A 22,008-nucleotide genomic window follows, 5' to 3' on the forward strand; every position below is an offset into this window, starting at 1 on the left:
GCTGCACCACCATCACCACCTGCTCCCCCACTCGTCCATGCACCACCTGATCTATCTCTCTGTGGAGGCCCCATCAATCCCCCACTAGCTCTTGCACCCCCTGACCTGTCTCTTCGTAGAGGACCCATCACACCCCCATTGCTCTGCATCCTCTGGGATCGCTCTGATCTGGCCTGTCGCATCTGCGAATAGCTCAATGCTCGCTGACTGGATGGTACCACCTGCTCATATAGGCCCCGCCAATAATCAACCTCTCCACCTGCTCTCCGTACCTCCCTCGCCAATGCTTCCATAGATGGCCCTTGTCCCTGTACTCCCTCCAAAACCCTCACTCTCTCCTGCAACTGGATCAACCTGTCCATGGCCTGATCTCTCTCCTACAGCACTACAGTCAGCTCTGACTCTCGTGCAAATAGCTACAACCTCCGCCTCCAAATCCTCCACCCGTGTCTCAGATGCCTCAAGTCAAGACTACAAATGTACTATAAGTCGCTCCCGCACATCTCCACCTGATCCCTCTCCTGTCTCCATGGCTGCCTCACTGGTATATCCCTCTCCAGTGGCTCCCTCCCCTCTATCCATTAGTATCTCCCTCTCCATACCTCTCCCACCCAATCTAACTTCTCCCTGCATCAATGGTTCCTGCGATATCCACAGTGGCAATCCGCCTCTCCCTCTCCGCTAGATCCGACTGGCCAACCCACCACCTCCTCCACCTCCTCCACCACCCCCACCACCTCCTCCACCACCTCCTCCATCTCCTCTCCCTCCTCCACCTGCTATCGGTCCTTGACCTCCTGCCCTCCTCCATCTCCGTCCCCTCTAATCCTCAAAATCGGGCACCGGCTCTGTTGGATCAGATATCCGTAGAATCGGATGAGCCACCAGGTACCGCGTGTACTCATCTGATACCCCTACATCCATAACCCTTGGTCGTATATCCCAAGGTCTTGCCTGCAGCATCTGAAACTCTGCTAGTGCCTAGTCATACGGAAGTATGGCATATCTCTCTCATATCACCCGTGCATACTCTCCTGAACCACTAGGTAACCCCTGTCGCCGCCCAAACTGTCTCAACACTCTACCGGGCACCTGTCTCTCTACATGATACGAGGTCCTCCCAATGAGGAATGGGGTCATAAACACATATGGTAGTGCCTCAGCATCGTCATCCTAGGGCTCGCACTCCAGATAGGGTTTCCATATAACTGCATCAATATCATCCAATACCCGCCGCCACCACTCTAACTTCCCCAGGTGGGGCTAACTCATCATACCGCTATACATGAACATATACGGCTGATTCACTGCTTGGAATCTGAGACTCATTGGTCGAGTCACTGGTAAATGCTCCCACACCTAAATATGTAGCAGCATCACTCCCACTGCTAGTGAGCCCCTACCACGGTATACCACCTCATGCAGCCCCTGATAAAGGTGCGCCAGTACGCACGGTCCCCAGACAAATTGGGTCCCCTCTGTAATCATCTGCTCTATCACCTATCCCCATCCGACGACCAGACCATGCGAGCACCTATCAGGACACAGTAGTCCTCCCACAAATGCCAGAAAAAACTGTTGGTAAAGGCTCGTATAATGTAGCAATCTCCTCCCAGGCAATGGAGTCATCATCAATGAATACATCCTCATCAAAGAATCTTTGTACTGCTAGAGTCCACCAGGATCTATCATATGTAACCAACTCCCCCCGAATCAAAATACGCAGGATGCACCACACATGCTCCAGGGTCACTGTCATCTCCTCCTGTGCAAGGTGAAATGTACACGTCTCATTGTGCCAGCGCTCTGCTAATACGGTAATCAATCTGTGATTCATCCGAATCACGGGCATGTGCATCACATCATAAAAACTAGTCATGACAATGCAATCAATCTTGGCCTCTGTCAGCTGATCCCGCAACCCCTGTGTCGCCGGATGTCTCTCGCGTAACTGCAACACGCGTAGATCCTCTTGCACACGGGCATCAATCAATCATCATCAATTGTTTTGTTTTCAAACTTTCTTAAAGTTTAAACCTAGACTATCAACAAATACTTTGATCAAGTATCTTCGGGTCTCAATAGGTAAGCAATCATGACACACCTAGACTTCAACAAACATTTATCCTAAATGACCTAAGTCTCATCAAGCTGCTATGGTTCAAAACAACTCCCACTTTGCCTCCCTATCCATCCATCTTTGGCATCGAGAGATTTTCACACAAACTGGGGCATCCATTATCTTGCAAACAAAAGCGCTACTTCTCTACAATAGCGCTAAACCCCTAACAAAAGCACTTAATCAGCTATCCAAAAGCACTAAAACTACAAACGTGCTACAACAACTATACAATAGCGCTGATTAATGACAAAAGCGCTCAATTAACCACTCAATAGTGCCAATCCAACAATAACGCCTAAACAAGTCTACAATAGCGGTAAAAGTTCAAAAGCGCTCAAACAACACCTTAATAGCGCCATTGCGGCACAATAGTGCTAGTTAATTGGATAATAGCGCCAAAACGTAGTTTCAGCATTATTGTCCCGACTCAACTTCAACTCAGCAGAAAACGTATCAAAAATGCATAAAAATTGAAATTTCAAATTTGCGTACCGCTGGTCCATAGTCGTCTGGCCGCTAGAACCGACGGACTCGCTCGAATTGGTGCTTGGCTACTGGTACCGACATCCTGACTGCTGCTCACTCCTCTTAAAAGTCAATCTCAGAGCTTTGGTTTCACACTGGTCGCGGTAACAAATGATTCTATTTTCACCCCTTTCTCCCCATTTAAACCCTTCGCAGTCATTGTAATTTTCCCCCGCTCATCGCCGTGGTCCCCGTGAATTTTCCGAGCCTACGATTTCTCCATTTTACCCCCGATTTCTTCTATTTTTCACCCACGTTGCTAACTTCTTCTCTTCTACCACCCTGCCAATTTTCATTCTTTTTCGAGAGATCGCCCAATTTTTTGAAAATTTTCGACCCATCTCTTGAGGGGGCATACCACCCACTAAATTAACATTTATGGGGTATATTCTTCACACCTATTTTTCTTTCTTTGAAACGACGCGATAAACCGCACCGTCTTAAAGAGGGGCAAATGTAGTCACATAAATCTGTCCAATTTAATTAAATGAATATTTCCTATTTATTTGATTAAAAATCCATTAGCCATCAGTTAATTAAATTAATATTTAATTAATTCATCTTCAAACATTCTCCTATTAATTAAATAAATTATTCAATTTATTTTAATTAATTCATTCAACCAAAATCACAAATCAATTAAATGAATAAATACTATTTATTTAATTTAATCCCCTATTCCTCTTTTAAATAAATTAAATCAAACATTTATTTAAATCATTTATTCCCCCCGCTTGCATTTTCCTACAAATGCAATTTGCACACATTTATTGAAATAAATGAATTTTTATTTTAATAAAATCCTATTTTCCCTCACCCACCAAACTCACTTGCATTCCTAAACCCCCTTCTAGATTCTTCTAACCCTTCCTAATTAGCCTAATCCATCCCCTAATTATTGTCACATTCCTAAGCAACTTGGAGTCACTTCTCAAAGACTTCAAAGTCTTTAAAAAACATTTAATGCTTTGTATGTTCAACAATTTAACCTCCAAAGTCTTCCAAACCACTAATGGCTCTTACATGACCATTTATGGCTCTTACATAACCATTTATGGTTATTTCAACTTGCACTCATGTGTCTCCTCAAGCATTTATTGCTTTGACCATGTTTATCCCTTTTGCCTTTGCACAAGAGTTTATCCATTGGATAAAAGCTCTATTCTTTGAATAAAGAGTTTATTCATTCAACTAACCTTGACCCTAGCCCCTAAGTTAACTCCCAGGTCATGTCAAGCATTTAATGCTTATTCCCTCTCCTCTCAACCTATCTCACATTGACACTTGTCATCTTGGGATTGGGTTGAAAGCCTTCACATGGATCCCAAATCATTCAATCCTGACCCTTGTTGAGATTACTCAATCTCAACCATCCATTGCTCCATTTTACCTATAAATAGAGCCCATTTCTTCATAATCCAAATCCTGAAAACTTGTATGCATTTAAGCTATAGGCATTTTAAGAGAGCATTTTAGCATAATCAACTAATATCTTGTCATTTTGGATAAAATAAATCATTTTAGTATCATTAGTATAGTATTAGCTTTTTATTCATATTTAGAGCAAATACTTCAATCTCAAACTTCCATAAGCATCCATAGTGCAAAAAGCTGCTGAGAGCTACACTATTTTGGAACTTGGAGAGGAGAGGAACAAAGGAGAAGAAACCAAGAGCATGTTAGGAGGCATTTGGAGATGCCTTATCATATTTACCTTCTTAGTTAGATATTCTGTCATGCTTTTGATATCTCTTTTGATATGCTTGTGTAGGAAAGTATTTTGTTTGTGATTTTTGACACTAACAGTTTGGCTTTTCTTCTTGTTTGTGTTTTGTTATCATTGACTAACCTTTTTTTTTGCAGAGCATCACCACCTCTTCTTGTTTTTTTTAATTTTCTTCTTCTTGTTTTCTAGTAGCTTCTTCCTCTCTTTGGATTGCAATTTCCTCTTGCCTTCTGTCATGCTCCTCTTTTTGTTGTCTAGAAAGTGTTTCTTCTTTTGGAGTAACTTATCCATAGCCTAAGATTGATTTTTTTTTATCCATTTGAGATTTAGGTTGTATGGGTTCTAGAAGACCTTCTTTTCTTTTTCCCACAGGACCCGTTCCAGTGTATCCCATTTTCTATAGGATGTTGAATGCTTTCCCATATTTTTCTGTGGGTATACTAACATTATTGATTTTTTGTTGAACTTCTTCGTCCTTATATAGCCATTGTAGCACATATTTGTCTTAAGTTTCGTTAGATAATATCCCGCTCTAACAAATTATCCATCATAGATTTGAAGAGGTTTTTGCGGGAGTTGTGGTTGTGAATTTGTTGGTTTCGCATAAGATCTTGGGGAAAGTGCTAGAGCCTGTAGAAAATACTCTCCCATTCCCTTATCATTCAATTTCATCTTCTTATAAAATTTTTCTAAGGTTGATGTGAACAATTTTTCTTGGGATGAGGTGATAGGAGAGAATGCTTCTCTATTATGAGGAACTATGGCATCTTGAGCTGGCTTCAAATTGCTGCAATACTGAGTTGAATCTGCTGAAATTGTTATCTCTTGTCTATTATAAGAAAATAAAACACATTGGGGATATGTCAAAGGGACTACCTGCATATAATGGATCCATGGTCTGCCCAAAAGAATGTTATAGGATAGATTCAAGTCCAGTACTTGATAGACTGTATCTCTTTGAACTGGTCCTATTCTGAGTGGTAATACCACTGTTCCTTTAGAGGATTGCTCTTCTTGATCATATGTTTTGATGGTTATTTTCTTTCTGGGATCCACTGCTTCTTTTGAAAAACCTAGAGCATGAACTAAACTCAATGCACAAATCTTTAAGCCTGCTCCTCCATCTATGAGAACATGTTTGACGCACGTTTTGTGAATAAGCACTTCAATGTGTAGTGGAGCATTGTGGGGATGTTGTAATGACATGTCGTCATGTTCTGTGAATGATAAGAAATGAGGAGCTATGAGGTGTCCCGCCATGGTTTGGAACTGATCAACATCCAATTCTTTAGAGACTGTGGTTTTGACTAGATATTTTTCTAATATTTCCTTATGCATTGGTGAGAGTTTTAGTAGCTCTAGGATTGATGTCTGCGTAGGGGTTTTCTGTAATTGATCCACTATGTTATACGGCCTCGAGTTAGATGTTGCATTATTTGTCAATCCTGGAAAATTTGCCTTAGCCTTACTTCAAGTAATGGCATGCGTTGGTTCTGTTGGTGTTTTCTCTTTGATGATAATGACATTTACTATATTATCGTAGGCATGAGCATAGTTAACTTTTTATTTCCCTTCGTCATTTTGAGTGTTGGATGTTTCACCTTTTTCATAATTGAGTAGTGGAGTTTTGAAGGCCACATGCGACTCATTTGTTTTGTGTCCATCCACTATGATGACCTTATTATCAATTAAATCTTGAATAACATGTTTAAGTCTTTGACAATCATTGGTCCGATGCCCTTTGTTCCGATGAAACTCACAAAAATGATTATCATTCCACCAACTTGGTTTAATTTTGGGCTCAAACTCTCTTGCTTCTGGTAATGTGATTAATTTGTTCGCAAGAAGGGTTTTTAAAGCTGATTGTAATGGTTCACCAATGTTGGTAAATTTTCTACGCACATTGGGAAAGAATGATTTCGGTTTACCATTGTTGTCTTGATTACTCACCGGTGCTCTACTTGACAAATTGAAAATAGGTGGTTGTGGTTTAACATTATTATTATCAACTGCTCCATCATTCACAAATTTATGTTTCTTATCCAAAATTTTGGTTTATCATTATTGTGATTGTTGTTGTTGTTATTGTTGAAGGAGTTTGAAGAATTATTTCCTTCTTTATAGAGCTTCAATTCTCCTTTCTTAACCATAGCATCTTCAATTTTGAGGCCATTTTTAATCATATTTTCAAAACTAGGAGGACATTATAACTTGAGCCTATAACTCATTTCACTTGTGAGATTGTCGATGAATATGTCCATCTTTTCATGATCTGGTACCTGGTCTAGGATATCTGTTGAATAAACATCTCCATCTCTGTACCAAGGTCATGGAAGACTCTCCACTCATTTGTTTAATATTGCACATATCCAACATAGTTATATCATGTTGTATGTTATAAGAGTATTGTGAAATGAATTTGTTTACCATCTCTTCAAATGATCTAATCCCATGTGGTAATTTGGAAAACCACTCCATTTATTGTCCACTCAAACTTCTGGGGAATAATCACATTAGATATGTTTCATTATGAGCAAATTCCATGCTCATCATGCAAAACTCTCTAATGTGGTCTTGTGGATCCATTTTTCCATCGCATTTATCATATCTTGGGATCTCACAATGTTGTGAAAATGGCACCATGTTCAAACTCATGTCAAAAGGATATAGACAAATGTCTTCTAAATAATATCTTTTGGCACTTGTTCCATTTTTCATATCTTGAATCTATTGATGTAGAGTTTGTATTTGTTGAGTGAGATTTGTTAGGTCCCGGAGACAACTGAGAGGGGTGGGGGCGGGGGGGGGGGGGGTGAATCAGTTGTCAAATAAATTCAAACCTAAAACTTATTAACCAACTTAATGCTTAATACCGATAAACCAGTTAAGTATGCTGGTAGATAGTGTTAACAGTAAATTGCTATACCGGTAAGGATTAATGCATGAAACATAAACATAAAGTCATCCACAACACATGACACAAATATTTGTACGTGGAAACCTTGTAAGGGGAAAAACCACGGTGGGAAACCTTACCCACAATCAGATGATGCTACTGCAGATAGTAAGTGTACATAAATGGGGTCTACACATGCAGAAAGGCCAACAGCCTAGAGCTCACTGCTCAATCACAAAATGGGAGTCACACTGACTACAGTTGGATGGTTAAATCCAATAAGAATGTACTGCACAAAATAGCATCTTCATATGCTAGATTCAGTACCGGTGTAATGCTGATATGCTTCTACAAAACCTAACTTCACCTTCAAATGATGTCTTTGTGTATATCCTTGCTTGATCTTGCATATACCTTCACTTAATTCTTTTTTGCATTCCACACTTGATCTTACAAATAAGATCTTACATTTATACCATACCCTAAGACCAATTTTAGTAGGTCGGCTCTACAAGATATTACAATAAAAACATTTTACATACAATATAATGTTTGATGTAATAATCGATTGAACATGTCGGCTTAATGCATTTACAACAATAATAAATCATCTCCATAGCGTGCCATGCCGATCTGGAAAAGATAAACCTGCCGGTGTAACCCTAGATAACCTGGACCTATTTGCCGGTAAAAGCAAATATGCAAATATGAATATACCAATGATTATTTATTCAAAATAAAGTGTCCACATGATGTCTTTGACATTACCAAGTGTCTTCCATATCATTCCAAGTACCGGTGAACAATATATCCTGCCGGTGAACCATATACCAGTAACTGTTGCATAGTTTACTTGCTTGCCGATGAATGTTGCTGGATCTCCAAAGTAGGTGTATTAGTAGGTGTTGACATCAATGACAAAACCATACCAAAATACCAACAAGATTTAGGAGAGGATCATTACCATGATTTCTTCTCGTATCATCATGAGTTCTTGTATCATCATGATTTCTTCTTGCATAATCACGATTCCTTCTTATGTCGTTATGAGTTCTTCGTGTGTCCTCATGAGTTCTTGTGTCATCATGAGTTCTTGTGTCACTATGAGTTCTTGTGTCATCATTAGTTCTTCGTGTGTCCTCATGAGTTCTTGTGTCATCATGAGTTCTTGTGTCACTATGAGTTCTTGTATCATCATTCCTACGATTGGGAGTTTACTCATTTTTCTCATTGTCATTGTGAGCGTCATTTGATCCTCTCCTTTGTCTTAAGTTGTTTATGTCAAAATCTTGGGGGAGTTTAGCACCAAATTGTGCTAACATTAGGATGTATTTCTCTTTTTCTCCCTCCAATATTATCTCCATGAATTTATCAAATTTAGGATCTTGTTAGATTTCTCTGATGTGTTGTTCAGCTATCTCTTCTATTTCATTTCCGTGTACCCTTCCCTCATGATCTTCTGCCATTTCAAGTATTCCTATTTCCATTTCTTTGATTTTTTCGTCTCTGAGCCCTGGTTAAAATAGGTAGCATACATGTGATCTGAATGCTTTGTGAGGTTTTGATTTTTCTATAATGCGTCTCAATAAGTGATCAATTATTGAGGTAAATATGATAAATTGATGCGACCACCTCTATTGAGAGATTGAGACAACTCTGATCTTTGTTGCAAGGCCTGTGTTCTCAAAGTTTCATTGTCAAACACATTTTCACAACCATGTAGATAATCACGATAGCGGTGTAAGAATATGTGATGTTTCAATAAGAGTTTGCGGTTTATGTAAAGAAATCTTCTCTTTCTCAAGACCAGTTTTTGACTAAGCTTCCTCTTTTTCAGACGATACGAAATGGTCATTCAAGTGTTTGTGAATTTGCAAGTTTTTTGATCCTAGTTTGGAGTGCAAATTTTGTGATTTTGATACGACCAAGTTCAATAGGAATGGTATATCCTATGATAGAGAACGAGGTTAGCCTGATCAAGCATTGTAGTTTCGTGATAAAGGATGATAGATCCTAATGAGAAACTATTTTTGAGAGATCAGTTTATCAAATAAAATGTGATTATGCACTTTGAGATATTGGATCTTGAACTTGTTGGAGATGAATACTTGAAAACCTTAGTGTGTCTAGCTTTAAATCTACTTTGACAAAAGATAACCTAATCGAGTGCCCCAAGAACATGACCTAATCTCTATGCCTATCTATTTGAAAAATGGGTTGCTTTTGATTTCTGATTTTGATGTAGTTTACCAGAAATGCTAACAAAATGACCAAAAACACTGCTATAATGACTAGAAACACTGCCAAACTGACTAGGAACGCTACTAAATTGACCAAGAACTCTAATCTGTAGATGTCAAATACTATAGGACTAACCAGAAACGTTGAGGAGTAGACAAAAAATGCTATTAGACTAACCAAGAATGCTGAGATAGGACCCAAAAAATCCTTATCTACAATTCAGTGACTGTAAAGTTCAAAATAGTTAGGTTTAGACTTAGAAAATGGTTGTTTGAACTTAGAATATTGTTGTTTTGACCCAAATATTTGATTTTCAGACTCAGACAACTGATGTTTAGACCTAGCAAGTGCAAACTTGGAGAGCTAATGTTTAAACATGAGAAAGATGACATTCAAACACAGAGAGCTAGAGTTTAGACCAAGAGAGCTTACATTTAGATTGAAAGAGCTAAAGTTTGAATCAAGAACTTTGAAGTTTAGATTAGGAACTCTTAAGTTTAAAATGTTGATGTTGGAACTCAGACAATGGTTGTTTTGACTCCAAGAGTTGATGTGTAGACTCAGACAACTGATGCTTAGACTTAGAAAGCTCAACCTTGAAGAGTTAATGTTGAAATATGAAAAAACTAACATTCACACCAAGAGAGATGAAGTTTAGACTAAAAGAGATGACATTTGGAACAGAAGAGCTAAAGCTTGGACTGAGAGAGCTATTGTTTGGACAAAGAGAGCTACTATTTGGATTGAAAGAGCTACTATTTGGACTGAAAGAGCTATTGTTTGGACTGAAAGACCTACTGTTTGGACCAAGAGAGCTACTGTTTGGACTGAGAGAGCTAATTTGCTATGAAATGTGTAAATTTGATAGTTTGAAATTTTTGTTGATTTTCAATGGATGATATTTTGACGTGATTCACAAACACATAAACTGTTGGTATTTTGGTATGGTTTTGTCATTGATGTCAACACCTACTAAAACACTAGCACTTTGGAGATCCAGCAACATTCATCGGCAAGCAAGTAACTATTGCACAGTTACTGGTATATGGTTCACCGGCAGGATATAGTGATCACTGGCACTTGGAATGATATGGAAGACACTTGGTAATATTGAAGACATTGTGTGGACATCTTATCTTAATAAATTAATCATTGGTATATTCATATTTGCATATTTTCTTTTACCGGCAAATAGGTCTAGGGTTACACCGGCAGGTTTATCTTTTCCAGATCAGCATGGCACGCTATGGAGATGATTAATTATTGTTGTAAATGCATTAAGCCAACATTTTCAATCGGTTATTGCATCGGATATTATATTTTTTGTAAAATGTTTTTTATTGTAATATCTTGTAGAGCCGACCTACTAAAATTGGTCTTAGGTTATGGTATAAATGTAAGATCTTATTTGTAAGATCAAGTGTGAAATGCGAAAAAGAATTGTGTGAAGGTATATGCGAGATTAAGCAGTGCAATACACAGAGACATCATTTGAAGGTGAAGCTAGGTTTTTGTGAAAGCATATCAACATTACACCGGTACTGAATCCAGCATATGAAGATGCTATTTTGTGCAGTACATTCTTATTGGATTTAACCATCCAACTGTAGTTAGTGTGACTCCCATTTTGTGATTGAGCAGTGAGCTCTAGGCTGTTGGCCTTTTTGCATGTGCAAACCCCATTTATGTACACTTATTATCTGCAGTAGTATCATCTGATTGTGGGTAAGGTTTCCCACTGTGGTTTTTCTCCTTACAGGGTTTCCAAGTACAAATATTGGTGTTACGTGTTGTGGATGACTTTGTGTTTATGTTTCATGCATTAATCTTTATCGGTATAGCAATTAACTGTTAAAACTGCCTACCGACATACTTAATTGGTTTACCGGTATTATGCATTAAGTGTGTTAAGTTGTTTTTGGTTTGAATTTATTAGACAACTGATTCACCCCCCCTCTCAGTTGTCTCCGGGACCTAACATAAGCCAGATTGTTTTTGTCCCAAAGGACACATAAAGTGTATGTTCAAGAAGCTTTAAAGAAATTCCAAGTTTTCATGGGTTTTGAACAACTGAAAACATACCATTCAGTCTATCCTAAGGAAATTGGCTTGATTATTAGTTCTCAACCCACACTTGGTACCTTGTCAGCTCACACAACCTTGTCACCCCCTAAAGGGCGCTCATGTTTTTGCCTTTTCAAGAGCTAGTGGAGTCCCGTTATGAGCCTAGAAATAAGGTCTCAAAAGGGGAGTTCACACATATGCTCAAGAGGGACATATGGTGAGTGTCTTTAGGAGAGACTCTTCCCCCTCCCTACACTAAGAAGATAATAATATTCTAACATAAACTGGTTAGCTTCTAATTTTAATTGGAACTAGTAAGGGATTCGATCAACGCACCGGGGTATGAACTCAATTAAGAGGTCTCCTATCCTTGAAAACCAAGGTTTGATATACCCAAAGGTACAAAGGAGAGTTATTCACCAGCACTGCCATTGAATTGATTTTCATCAAATCACGTTTATTTTATAGTGGGTTGGAATACTTGGCGTTAGCCATTCCCACTTTGGTTGTTCCCCTCTCACCAGCCTTATGGGCTTCTTGGGAGGGCAGGCCTCCTAAAGATATACATTATTGAAAAGAAAAGATGAGTCTGGCTTTCTGATCACCTAAGAAAGGTGAGAGTATACTCACCTATCATCAAATACACATAAGACATGTTTGTTCATTTCCATTGTAATTACTCTATGTGCCCAATTTATCAAAAAACAAGTGCAAAATCTCACAGCTGCAAACAAAGTTAGTAGTTTATTATGAATTCTTTGACGATGAAATGGTTTATAACTTCGGTCTTTGACAACGAAATAAGTACTTGCAAAAATCAACAAACTACAAATTAGGTTTGGAAAAGTGACAGTCCAGATGCAAAAATGAAAAAAGAAGAATATGACATTGAAATTATTTATGAAAAACTGAGAACGTTGTCAAATTAACCAAAAACGCTCCGCTGTTGACCAAAAACGTTGCTCTGCACCCTAGAAACACTGCCAAAATGACTAGGAATGCTACCAACATGACCAGGAATGCTACCAAAATGACCAGGAACGTTGCCAAAATGACCAGGAACCCTACCAAAATGACCAGGAACACTACCAAGAACGCTAAGACAGAGACTGAAAATGCTAAAGTACAAAAAAAAAAAAAATCAGAGTTGAAAAATATCCCATGAATGTCATTTGAGGTGTCGGGATGCTAAAATGGAGACCAAGAACGTGAATCTAGAACCCAAAAGAGCTAATCTATGCTCTGAAAGAGCTAATCAACCTGTCAATGTGATTTCCTACAAGCAAACTTGTTAAAGATCAAAGGGGCTATGCCCCACTATGGGTGCCAATTAGTGTGCTGCTAAAAATTAGTGTCAATTGCAATAAACAAGCACAATTAATGAGACAACAACACATAAATGGAAAGCAAATTGAAAACTATATAATGAAACCAAACCATAATCCTTCCTTGAGATGTCCCATCTTTCTCTATTTTTGAGGACCTTGAAGGTGTTGGATTGTTGGCTCTCAGCAAGCAATGACCTCCAAAGTGGCAACTCAAAATTTGAGTAGCTATATGATCATGATAATGCAAATGCACGAGGCTAGGATGATTTGATGCATGATTATAAGTAGGATGATTGATTAGCTAAAATGAGGATTTAAGCTACATGATTTGATAATTGAAACTAGATTAACATGATAAAATCTATTCTAAACATGCTAATATTTGATATAAAATGCTAATTATGCTAGATGATTAGAACATGTAAAATGCCTATAGTAAGCATGCAAAAACTGTGAAAGGATCCTTTATTGCTCCAAAAGGGGAGTATTTATAGGATTTCCAAGGCCAAAGATGAGGTGGTAGGAATCAATGGTCTGGATTTGATCTGAAGATATCAAGGGCTAGAATTGAAGAAGTTGGAGAAGAGGTTGGAGGGAGGGACACATGTCATCTCTGTGGTGACAAGTGTCAAGGAACCTTGCTCATGAGAGGAGAAGTGTCCAAGGAGAGAGGACATGTGGCCAAAGTGCCATGTGTCTCAAGGAGGGGATATCCAACCCACAAGAGGTTAGAATAAAAGAGGTTAGGATGTGCAAGATAGGATAGGGTTAGTTAAACCTAGGATTAGACATAATGGGTTAGGTTAGGACGTGGTTAGGCTAGGTGGTTAGAAGTTAGGAGCCATGTGCTCATTTGAATTTAGAAATTCAAATAATTAGGAAAATGGATAATTAATTTCAACAAAATTGGATTTTTTAATCTTAATTATGGGATTAGAAGAATTGATTAAATGGAGGGAATTAATTAATTTAGGATTGATTAATTAAAGGGGGGATATGAAATGAACTATATAAATAAATCATTTAGATTTATTTACAAGTAGATGAATAGGGAAATTAATCAAATTACTTGTGAATTCAATTAATTGGGAAGAGGGATTAATTAAATAACTACATATTTAATCAATTAGCTTTATACCATTTTTAGGTGTATACAAAATCATAATGCAAATATAGTGCAAATCCATTTCACGTATAGATCCTTGTATTGACAAGTTAAATGTAACCTGTAGTCCATAAAGGGTTGCTCAGTCTTGTATATTTAATCCTTGAGTTTTAGAAAATATTAGGTTGGCATTGAATCACAAGTGGATATAGGAAGCTCTATAATGAGCATGCAAGGGTTTTTTACCTAGGCAATGTGGAAAGAAACTGGTAAAAAGGTGTGTTTGTGTGTGTGTGGGGGGTTCAAAGTGATGACTCTAGGCTTGTAAATATGAGAATTGCATGAATTCTTGGTGCTAGAAAAAAGTCAAAAGTTTCTCTATGATCTTACGTAAAGCTAGGTGATGATAAAGCTAACTTGGAATTTTATATAGATAGCCAAAAGTTAATGGGTAAGAGAGAGAGATAACTTACAAGGAGATGATGAGCTCCAAACCAATCTATCCCACTCAAAAAGACTGGAATGATCTTCTATTCAAGGATGATAGATATGTGTACAGACCTAAAAATATCCTAACCTAATTAAATACATATTTATTATTTGTTTAATTATTTTCCCATAATTTATATTTTTAATTAAATAAATATTTTTATTTTACTTAATTAATTCATTAAATATCTCTTTTCTAAATTAAATAAATATTTATTATTTATTTAATCCCACCTCTTTCATAAATTAAATAAATATTTGTATTTAGTTAATCTAACCTCCTTTCCTCTATTAATTAAATAAATACTTTTATTTATTTAATTAATTCATTGCCTTTTTTTATTTTATTTAATCCTAGTCCTGCAACTTGTTCACGTGGATCATAACCTAAATTCATAGGCATGTGACAAGTGTCATATTCCTCTTCATATACTTTGTCTTTCTCTAATGTCCAAATTAATTGAATCTAAAAGTCAACCCACCACTTAAACACATCCCTCCATTTTAAATCAACCTCTTAATCCTATTCATTCTTAGCTACCCCTCTTTCACTTCTTAATCTCATCCGTTCATCCTTACCTACCCTCTAATCCTATTAATTCTCTTTCATCTATGAGATCGTGGCCATCCATAATTTAACCTCTTGATATAAATCCTCCATCCTCATGGTGATTTCTATAAAAAAGTCCTCCTCCTCTCATTCTACATCACACATATCTTGAGCATATCTACACTCTGCCAAAATCATCCTAGAGCTATACATCATCACACTATATCATAGATTACACCATCACAACCTCAATCCATTCCTCTTTGAGCTCTTATTCAAGTGCATAAAATATGAGAGCAAACACCTTTAATACAAGATCATGGAGGATAAGAGACCAATGGAGAGAACCCTATAATGAATATGAAGTTATACTTGTTTTATGTTTTATTTGCATGCATGGTAGATCTCTATTGAAGGTTTGTTGAATTAGTTTGTAGATCTAGGTTAGTGGTTGGATCATTTAAGGTTTACAAATAGGTAAAAATTCAACATACACAATGCCAAGCAATAAAGACCAACTACTGATGTCAAAAGGTGTAAGATCAAGAGGAATAAAGATAAATTTTGGTTTGGTGACAAGGTTGGTGGATGAGTTTTTTTTTGACTAGGAGGACTTGCAATGTGATGAAATGGGCAAGAAAAGGTCAAGGATAAGATCTTGTGGATGGACAAAAAATGAAGATTGGATTGTGAAGAGAATGTTTGTGACAAGTTGAAACTCAAGAAGTCTAAAAACATAGAGCTTAATGATCAAGACTTATTGGGAAACCCTTTGGAATTGATTACGTATGATCATGACTCAATAGCATAGAAAATAAGTTCAGGTGCATAGGAACAAAAATTCAATTGCATAGATAGACCAATCAAATGTGTGATAGAAAGATACAAATGTGCAAGAATAAGAGGCAAATGAGTAGCAATAGGTGTCAAGTGCATATGTATGGGAAGAAAATGTGCAATAACATGCATTACATGCACTAAAAAATCTAACAAATGCACCAAAGTATTGGATTGAAGCCTCAAATTGGTAGAAAAAGGAAACAAACTAAAAAGAAAAAGGTACAAGAGTGGTCTATAACCTAATTGGTCAATTTTGAAAGTATGTCACTTGTTTTTTTAAAGTCACTAAGTCACTTGTTTTTTTAAAGTCACTAAGCCTAAATAGTGAAGTCTAGTGAAGTCTATAGTCAATATTAGGCTCAATAGGTGTCAATTTTTTTGAAGAGGATAGTTGGAGTGAGCAAAATGTGTTTTGCAAATGGCAGCTTGGACAAGATAGTTGTCTAATTTAATAGCGCAGAAAAACAAGTCAATAGTGCAGGTATATGACTCAATAGCACAAGAAAATGGATCAACTGTATAGATAGAAATCTCAAGTACACATGTTTTCAATGTCAAATGCATAGGAAAAAGGTGCAATTATGTAGGAAAAAGGCTTAGAATCACATACAAAGATCTTAATTGCACAAAATAAGAATTTGAATGCATACAAATGCTATAGTCTTGTGCTTTTTCCTAAAAATCCAAGTGTTTTTTCTAAAATCCAGTTTCTTTGAGTGATAAGTGTGGCAAGAACACACATCAAACAATTGAAAACATAATGGTTATTTTGACTTTAGACTTGAAAGGTAATAAGGCTAAGGCACAACCAAGGCCAATGACTTAATTGGTATAGCACAAGTAGAATACACTCATAAGACAAGCACAAAAAGATTATTCAAGTGGGAGTATATATTTACTGTAGGCCCAAGATCACAAAGGTTAACACTTCAAGAATGGTGTGAGACACCTTTATTTTGAAAGTAGATAGCTAGAGATCCAACCCTCTAAGGCACTAACCTTATCTCTCTCCTAGGGAGGAAATAACAAATTTTATTAGTAGGGGACTATCATGAATAGAGAACCAATCTAAAATAGTCTAAGATCATAGGGGTCTCGTCCTACTCCTTACCAAACAAGTCTCAATGAACTAAGGGTCTTACGAATTGGCTTCAAACAATGCTAGACACTCCTTGAGGCATAATTTTTTTTCTCCCCCTTTATACACCCCACTAGGAAATGTGGTTGAGGTTGAACCCTAGGGTGATCAAATCCCTAGGCATGCCTCCTACTAACAATAAAAAGAGATTGTTGTGTGTTTCTCTTGCACCCAATTTCAGTCGGGCATGCAACCAGAGAGGATTTGAACACAACAACTTGGATGAACACAAATGTGCAAGAACATGAAACATGAAAAATAAATTTTACTAACCTTAGAAAACCAAATGTGAGCTAATCTAGAAATCAAAGACATGAGATTTGATTGAATATCTTTTATTTGTAAGGAAGTTAAGTAGTGGAACAACTTCCTACACTAACCTTTAGAAGAGAGTAATGCAAAAATTTTTATAGATCCTTACAATAGTTATAGAAACTTAACAAAAATAAACATAAAGAGCATGCATACCACAACATAGTGGTTTACGTGGGGAAAATCCTTTTGCGAAAAAAACCCCACACTCCAAAAGATGCCCAAATATTTTTTCGGTATCAAGAACATATTACAATATAATTGTAGACCAATCTTTTTACAAGAGTGTCAACCACCAAAGATTCAAAGGTAACTCAATAGCTATAAGACTCTTACACACAACCTCCATCTCACATACCTCATATATAGGAGATATAGTACATGAAATAATCAAATGATATTACAAAATCATAGGCTAAAACCACCCAATAAAGTGGAACTAATCTTATCTCTAATCCTAGATGCCTCGTGATGTGTCAAAACACACATCAACATATGTGTACCTCCAATATGTGTACTTCCCTTTACAATGCATTTATGTGCTTGACGCATTTTTATATTTTCTATTTTGAGAGACCCAACTTCTAGAGCTTATACTTTTTAAACTAGGTGTTTGATGGACAAATCATTTGAAGCACTATAAAGCTCGTGACATGCTCTATCAAACTATTTCTCATTACATTGGTTATGGACACTTTTAGGCTATTTTGGAGTCTGTAAAAATCCCTCAAAATTAACTTCTAAACTTTCGTTCATAACTTTTGAAAACAAAATCTTTAATATCTTCAAATCTAGACATGATCTTGGAACGAAAATTCATCAGCATGATTATCGAGCCAATCCAAAGCTTCAATGAAATTTGGACCAATTCCTGCTCAAACAAAAACTTACTATAAACAATAGCCTTATGCAAAAGAAAGGTTGAGACACCATTTTCCCAAAATTTTCCACTTGTCGAACACCTTGCAAGAGCAAAGGGAGTACCTACACCATAAATTAATTGGTCCCCCATAGACTCTGAAGACCATGTGAACTTGTTTGTGCTCATAGGCTTAGTTAAATAATATACAACATTCATCAAAGTCTCTACCTTAACCAAATTCACCCTACCATCTTTGACCATATCTATGACAAAATGATACCGAACATCAATGTGCTTGGTCTGGGCATGAAATGTTGAGTTCTTAGTTAGGTAGATCGCACATTGTTTGTCATAATAAACTATCATTGGACCTTGTTTTATTCCAATACCTGAACATAGTCTCTAAAGCCAAATGGATTCTTTACAAGCATGATCAACTTCCATATACTCCTCTTCAGTAGTGGACAAAACAACCAGAACCTGTTGCTTACTCATCCAACTAATTGCACCATCAAATAAAGTAAGCACATAAGCGCCGACAGATCTTCTATTATAAACATCACTTGCACAGTCTGAGTCCACATAACCTTGAATATCAATAGAGATCTTGTATCCTGTCAAATTACCATGATAACACAAATAATATTTTGAGATACCCTTCAAATACCTGAAGACCCTTTTAACTGCATCCCAATGAATTCTACTAGGATCAGGCATATATCTAGAAAGAACTCCCACTTATTGGACAATGTCTAGCCTAGTGTAGATGATAACATACATCAAACTTCTAACTGCACTATGGTAAGATAGTCTGCTCATGTCTTCCATCTTTGATGGGGATGTAGGACAATCTAAAATAGATAATTTTGTTCCAACTATAAAAAGAACACATAATGGTCTACAATCCTACATGTTGAACCTCTATAAAATTGAATTCACATAGTTACTTTGACCTAGCCATATATTTCTTTTCACTCTATCTCTTCTTATCTTCATCCAAAGAATGGTTTTTCTGCACCAAGATCTGTCATTTCAAATTTAGCAGCAAGTTGAGACTTCAGTTCTAAAATCATACCTTTCCCTTTATTAATGAATAACATATCATCAACATATAATGCAATGTATAGGAAATGATCACCATCAAGTTTAGAATAAACGAAATGATCTAACTTAGAACACTCAAATCCCAAACTCAACACACATGTATCAAATTTTTGGTACCAAATCCTAAGACTTTGTTTAAGGCCATACACAAATTTCTTCAATTTGTATACCAAATTACTTTTACCTTTTACCATATTATGTTGTAGCTGTTTCATATAAATATCCTCCTCCAAATTTCTATTAAGGAAAGCAATTTTCACATCCATTTACTCAACCTCTAAATCATAAGTAGTAGCAATAAAAATAAAAAATCTAATGGATGCCATTTTTGCAATAGGAGAAAAAATATCTCACCATAATCAACACCCTCAACTTGAGAGTAGTCTTTCGCAACCAAACTTGCTTTATAATTCTCAATACCTTTTGTGCAATAGGGTCCGAAAGCTTGTATCCTTTCACACCATAACTGTATCCAACGAGGATACATTTCACAACCTTGTTCTCCAACTTTGTTTTCTTCTCCTTTGGCACATGTGCATATGCCTCACAACCAAAAAATCTAAGATGTTTCAATGAAGGCTTATGACTTGACCATGCCTCCATGTGGACATTTTATAAACAGGAGCCAATGTAGGAGATTTGTTAACTAGGTAGCAAGCAGTGGAAACAAGTTCAACTGGAATTTTTTGTTCTAGACCAACACCACTCAACATACTCCCAACCTTCTCTATTAATGTCCTATTCATTCTTTCCGCAACTCCATTTTGGTATGAATAATATGAATTTGTCTTTTGTCTATTAATTTTTTAGTCTTTACAAAATCTATCAAAATAATTAGAGAAAAATTCACCGCCATTATCAATTCTCAAACATGTTATTTTCTTCCCAATTTGTAACTCAACCATTGCTTTAAATTTTTTAAATCAACTGAGAACTTTAGATTTACTCTTTAGAAAATATACCCATGTCCTTCCACTAAAATCACCAATAAATGAAACATAATATGCATATTTTCCAATGGAAGGAATATTTAAAAGACCAAACACATCAGAATGAATAAGATCCAACACACCACAAGATTTATGAGAACTTGAGTAAAAATGAATGTGGTTTTATTTTCCATAAATGCAATGCTCCATATAAATGAAAGTCAAGATTACAATCATTCAAACCTTCAACAAGGTTTTTGTTTTTCAAGTTCCTTAGACCCTTTTCTCTAATGTGGTGAAATCTTTGGTGCCATAACATAGTCTTCTCTGCAAGTAAATTTTCTTTAGAAGAAAGAGCACCCTTACGTACACAAAATCTATGTCCATATGCTAAAGTTGAAACCCTCACATCTTCCAAAAAAGTATCCACAAATTTAAGTTTTACAAAAGTGCTATTAAACTCAATAGTGTATGCTTTGAGCTTATACAATGTTACAAATATGACACCTATAGAAATCACTATAACACCTCTAACTATTTTATATCCTGCATCAGAAAAGACTACATGCACACTCGCATCTATCAGTTTGCACACATATAATAAAATTCATTTTAGTCTAGGGATATGCAACACACCACTAAGCCTTTTTATTCTACCATCAGGAAACCTGATTCTAACTTTACCACAACCAATAAAATCTAAATGATAATCCTCACCCAAGTACACCTTACATCCATTAAATTCCTCATATTCAGAAAACCAATCTCTATTACAAGTCATATGAAAAGATGCACTTGAGTCAATTAACCATGCATCATTACATGCACGAGTAACTATTGGCAATTTTTGTGCCAACCCTTGCAAAGATCAAAATCTAATTTTTAATGTGACTAACACGATGTGTTAGTCGTTGAAGCAGGATGCTAAGGTTTTGGCCGTATAGGTTGGTGGGGCAGGTTTCAAGTTTTTCTGTGACTAACACGTCATGTTAGTCATTCTCAACAGAGTTAGCTACCTCTATGAAATCCTGAAAAGGTGCATAACATGAAGGTTAGTGATCTGCTTTGGAGCCAGTTTGGCCGCATCCTTCGTCAGGCTTCAGTTTCTAATTTTTTGTTGACTGCCCCAGCTAGTCAAATCCCTTAAATTCCACCAGCTAAAGGGCCCTTGTCCATGGCGGGCCAGTTCCTTTTATTTCTTGCTACTAGCTGGTGGGGAAAGCTTATGTTTTCGCGGGTTCATGAGTTAGTTTTGTAAAGGCTTCCTCCCCTTCGCGAAATGGCGAAGGGAAGGTATGTTTTTGTAATTCGCAGCTGTCGACTGATGTGGTGGGGTCCACTTTGTGAAACAACAAAGACCTTATGGTTTTCACAATTTTGCCAATGTTCAAATGGATGGTGGGGTCCACCCCATGCTACAAAGAAAGCTCCTTTGGTGGGTAGGTGGCAGTACGACGATAGCTGGTAGGGCTAGCTCATTTTGTGGGCCATCTTCCTAAAGGAATTTTTGAGATAAAGGGGTCATTGTGGGTCCAATTTTGATAACGTAGCAAGAAAAGGGTGACAATGTAAAGGTCTTCATGGTTTCACAAAGGCAAAGAGTGAAGGCAGGGGCCAGCCCACAAAACCATGATAATGATTGCGGTAACATCATGGTTATCACCATTTCACTGGCGGTTAAAGCAATGCAAAATGATAGGTTATGAAATGGCGATAACGACAATGATAAAAGGAAGATGGACTCGTTGTTTCACAACGATAGGAAACTAAGGCATTC

The sequence above is a fragment of the Cryptomeria japonica genome, chromosome 9 (assembly GCF_030272615.1).
Source record: "Cryptomeria japonica chromosome 9, Sugi_1.0, whole genome shotgun sequence".
Taxonomy (NCBI): Eukaryota; Viridiplantae; Streptophyta; class Pinopsida; order Cupressales; family Cupressaceae; genus Cryptomeria; species Cryptomeria japonica.